This window comes from Cupressus sempervirens, chromosome 2 (assembly GCF_028749045.1).
Source record: "Cupressus sempervirens isolate cs-2001-9-10 chromosome 2, ASM2874904v1, whole genome shotgun sequence".
In the NCBI taxonomy this organism is placed as follows: Eukaryota; Viridiplantae; Streptophyta; class Pinopsida; order Cupressales; family Cupressaceae; genus Cupressus; species Cupressus sempervirens.
In genome coordinates, this window is record NC_143119.1 from 558,752,412 (window position 1) to 558,757,411 (window position 5,000).

The 5,000-nt window shown below is 52.4% G+C and overlaps 1 non-coding gene across 1 annotated transcript; it reads left to right on the top strand.

The window, feature by feature from the left end:
* Window positions 1-4,784: 4,784 nt before the first annotated feature.
* LOC149573923 (5.8S ribosomal RNA) lies at window positions 4,785-4,938 on the top strand. Its single transcript, XR_016361219.1, has one exon. It is a non-coding gene; the product is annotated as a 5.8S ribosomal RNA (ribosomal RNA).
* The last annotated feature ends 62 nt before the right edge of the window (window positions 4,939-5,000 follow it).

Here is a 5,000-nt window from a genome sequence, read left to right on the forward strand (position 1 = left end):
AGCCCGCTCGTCGGGTCGCCTCACCAAGTCAACTCGAGTACATTGCCAAGTCAACTCTTTAAGTTCACTCGCCAGGTCGACTCGCCAAGTCAGCTCACCATGTCATCTCAACGAACCAACTCGCCGAGTCGCCTCACCACGTCGGCTCTCTAATACCACTCGCCAAGTCGCCCAACCAACTCGCCCCGTTAGGCCCACTCTCACCAAGTGGACTCTTTAAGTCTGCTCATAAAGTCGAGCCACCAAGTACTCTCACCAAGTCGACTCTTTAAGTCCTTTCATCGAGTCACCCCACCAAGTACTCTCACCAAGTCAACTCTTTAAGTTCGTTCATCAAGTCACCCCGCCAGGTCAGCCCATCGAGTGGACTCTTTAAGTTCGTTCATGAAGTCACTCTGCCAAGTCGGCCCACCAGGTCGACTCTTTAAGTTCGTTCATCAAGTCACCCCGCCAGGTCAGCCCACCAACTACTCTCACCAAGTCGACTCTTTAAGTTTGCTCACCAAGTCACCCTGCCAGGTCGGCCCACCAAGTACTCTCACCAGGTCGACTCTTTAGGTTTGTTCATCAGGTCACCCCATCGAGTACTCTCACCAAGTCGACTCTTTAAGTTCGTTCATCAAGTCGCCCTGCCAGGTCGGCCCACCAAGTACTCTCACCAAGTCGACCCTTTAAGTTCGGTCATCAACTCACCCCGCCAGGTCGGCCCACCAAGTACTCTCACAAAGTCGACTCTTTAGGTTCGTTCATCAATTCACCCTGCCAGCTCGGCCCACCAAGTTCTCTCACCAGGTTGACTCTTTAAGTTCGTTCATCAAGTCACCCTGCCAGTTTGACCCACCAAGTACTCTCACAAAGTCGACTCTCTAAGTTCGTTCATCAAGTCACCCTTCCAGGTCAGCCCACCAAGTACTCTCACCAAGTCACCCCGCTAGTTTGACCCACCAAGTCGACCCTTTAAGTTCGTTCATCAAGTCACCCAGCCAAGTGGGCCCACCAAGTCGACTCTTTAAGTCCGTTCATCAAGTCACGTGACCAGGTCAGCCCACCGGGTACTCTCACCAAGTCGACTCTTTAAGTTTGTTCATCAACTCACCCGGCCAGGTCGGCCCACCAAGTACTCTCACCAAGTCGACTCTCTGAGTCCGTTCATCAAGTCACCCTGCCAGGTCGGCCCACCAAGTCGAATCTTTAAGTCCATTAATCAAGTCACCCCACCAAGTACTCTAACCAAGTCGATTCTTCGAGTGCGTTCATCAAGTCACCCGACCAACTACTCTCACCAAGTTGACTCTTTAACTATGTTCATCAAGTCAACCCACCAAGCACTCTCACCACGTCAACTCTTTAGGTCCGTTCATAAAGTCACCCCACCAAGTCGACCCTTCAAGTGCGTTCATCAAGTCACCCCACCAAGTACTCTTACCAATTCGACTCTTTAAGTCTTTTCATCAAGTCTCCACACCAAGTACTCTCACCAAGTCAACTCTTTAGGACTGTTCATCAAGTCACCTCGCCAAGTCGACCCTTGAAGTCTGTTCATCAAGTCACCCCACCAAGTACTCCCACCAAGTCGACTCTTTAAGTCAGTTCACGAAGTCACCCAACCAGGTTAGCCCACCAAGGAGTCTCACCAAGTCGACTCTCTAAGTCTGTTCATCAGGTCACCCCACCGAGTGCTCTCACCAAGTCAACTGTTTAGGTCTGTTCATCAGGTCACCCTGCAAAGTTGACCCTCTAAGTTCGTTCATCGAGTCACCCCACCAAGTCGACTCTTTAAGTCCTTTCATCAAGTCACCCCGCCAAGCCGACTCTTTACGTCTGTTCATCAAGTCACCAGAACAACTACTCTCACAAAGTCGACTCTATAAGTCCGTTCATCAAGTCGGCCCACCAAGTACTCCCACCAAGTCGACTCTTTAAGTCTGTTCATCAGTTCACCCCGCCAAGTACTCTCACCAAGTCAACTCTTTAGGTCCGTTCATCAAGTCACCCCACCAAGTCAACCCTTTAAGTTTGTTCATCAAGTCGCCCCGCCAAGTACTCTCACCAAGTCGCCCCTTTAAGTCCTTTCATCAAGTCACCCCACCAAGTCGACTCTCGAAGTCCGTTCATCAAGTCACCAGAACAAGTAATCTAACCAAGTCGACTCTTTAAGTCCGTCCATAAAATCACCCCACCAGGTCGGCCCACCATGTACTCCCACCAAGCTGACTCTTTATGTTCGTTCATCAGTTCACCTCGCCAAGTACTCTCACCAAGTTGACTCTTTAAGTCTGCTCATCAAGTCGAGCCACTAGGTACTCTCACCAAGTCAACTGTTTGAGTCCGTTCATCAAGTCGCCCCACCAAGTACTCTAACCAAGTCAATTCTTCAAGTGCGTTCATCAAGTCGCCCCACCAAGTACTCTCACCAAGTCGACTCTTTAAGTCCTTTCATCGAGTCACCCCGCCAAGTACTCTCACCAAGTCAACTCTTTAGGTCTGTTCATAGAGTCACCCCACCAAGTCGACCCTTCAAGTGCGTTCATCAAGTCACCCCACTAGGTCGACCCACTAAGTCGAATCTCTAAGTCCGTTCATCAAGTCATCGTCCCGATCTGGCCGAGCCGTTCTGGCCGAGCCATGCTGGCCGAGCCGATCTGGGCGAGTCATTCTGGCCAACCCGATCCTGTCGAGCCGTTCTGGGAAAGCCATGCTGGCCGAGCCGATCTGGGCGAGCCATTCTGGCCAAGCCGATCTGGGTGAGCCCTTCTGACCGAGCCATGCTGGCCGAGCCGATCTGGGCGAGCCGTTCTGGCTGAGCCGTTATGGCCGAGCCAATCTGGGCGAGCCGTTCTAGCTGAGCCATGCTGGTCGAGCAGATCTGGGAGAGCCGTTCTGGCCGAGCCATTCTGGCCGAGCCATGCTGGCCGAGTCGATCTGGGTGAGCCGTTCTGGCCGAGCTGATCTGGCCGAGCTTCAAAAATGGTGTCGTGGATGGCTGTTTGGTCGCCTCTGTGCCAACTCGATTGGCACAACATTGGCAATGGTTCGATAGTGGTTGTCGTTCCAATGTGTCATCGGGATGTCTTGGAACGCAGCCTTTCAAGGGTGAGATCGCATCTAGCACTTGGATTGTACGTCGTCGCAAGTGATTGGGGAGATCTCTCTGTGAACGGCAGCATGGCGATTGCAAGAGAAAATTGACTTAGTAGTCAGAGCATTGGCCTCGGGCCATTGTGACGGCCTTGCAATTTCTCTATAATTGCAACCTATGTTTGCGCAGTAGCAGAGTTTGCACGTTAGATTGGCCTTTATTCTTGACAGTTCGAAGTACTCTCACCAAGACTGGGCGAGCCATGCTGGCCGAGATGATCTGGGCGAGCCATTCTGCCTGAGCCGATCTGGGCGAGCTCCAAAAACGGTGTCGTGGATGGCTGTTTGGTCACATTTTTCATTGAATTGGATTTTTAATGGAGTTGTTCGCGCTATCGCAGATTTCTAATGCAGAGCGAGCCTCGCACTAATAGCTTATATAGGAGAGGTTGTTGCCGCGAGCCTCTCCCATGCCCCTTTCATTGATTCAACATTGGTGTCTAGGTGGATCGGATTGTTGGGTTTTCAAACGGTGTATGCTGATGTTGAATCAATGAAAGGGGCATGAAGCGATCTCAGTGCTTTTCCTCGACTCTCCTTTAGATCATGTTTTCTGATGACTCAATTTTGGAAAAGGTGAGGCAGTGGTTTCCGATCCATGGTGTGTGTTTTTGGTGGTTTTAAAACTTGATCTAAATGTGAGCCTTTGTCTAGCACTCCGGCGTTGCTTGGTATAATGGCAATTTGCTATGGGTGCTCGGCACCATTGCAATTATTGATCTTCAACGAGGAATTCCTAGTAAGCGTGAGTCATCAGCTCGCGTTGACTATGTCCCTGCCCTTTATACACACCGCCCGTCGCTCCTACCGATTGAATGATCCGGTGAAGTGTTCGGATCGCAGCGACGACGGCGGTTCCTATCGGCGACGTCGCGAGAAGTTCACTGAACCTTATCATTTAGAGGAAGGAGAAGTCGTAACAAGGTTACCGTAGGTGAACCTGCGGTAGGATCATTGTCGGTTCGAGACCCTGAATCGTGTAGGCGATGGAGCTGGCCTCCTCCCCGCCCCCAAAATCTTGGCGACGTGCGGACACTCAGCCCTGCAGCGATGTGCTGGACGGCCAAGCTACGGGTCCAGCGCCGTCGAGGTCAAGGGTCACATCGAATGCCCATGATCGAAAGCGTGGATTCCCCGCGGGGCGAAGAAGAGACTCAGATGCAATCTGGATTAGGATCGGTGCCTTCGAACGACGTCCGCGTCAGAGCGAGAGGTCTCTGCTCGGTTGCAGTTCAGAGGGGGTCCGGGCCTCATCCCCCGTTGAGATTTCACGGTCCGATCGCGTGCGTGGTGTTGTGCCAGGGATCCATCATTTCGACAGCGGCAAGTCAGGACTACCGCAACCCCCTGTTGTCTTGCCCAGGTGTGTTGACTCGTCGCTTGGAGCATTCTGTGTTTAGGATGGGTGCACTCGCATGATCCGCTGACACGGCTCTCCCATGCGTCGCCTCCCGCCTTTGCGAGGGGATGGGGCGGGGACACACCACAACGTTCCTCGTCGCACCCATTGGGTGCTCAGGGTTCAGGATGTGTCAACACCCAACAACACACGGGTGCATCGCGCACCTTAGAAATCCAAAGAATCAAGCGCGAGCCAGTGCCTTGCGCGCTTGGGTCGCCGAAAGGAAAAATCAAAACAAAATCATGACTCTCGGCAATGAATATCTCGGCTCTCGCCATGATGAAGAATGTAGCGAAATGTGATACTTAGTGTGAATTGCAGAATCTCGTGAATCATCAAGTCTTTGAATGCAAGTTGCGCCCGAGGCCTCGGCCAAGGGCACGTCTGCTTGGGCGTCGCACTGCAAAATTTTGCCCTCCTCGGCGAGGAACGGAGATGGTCGTCTGTGTCCGCAAGTGGC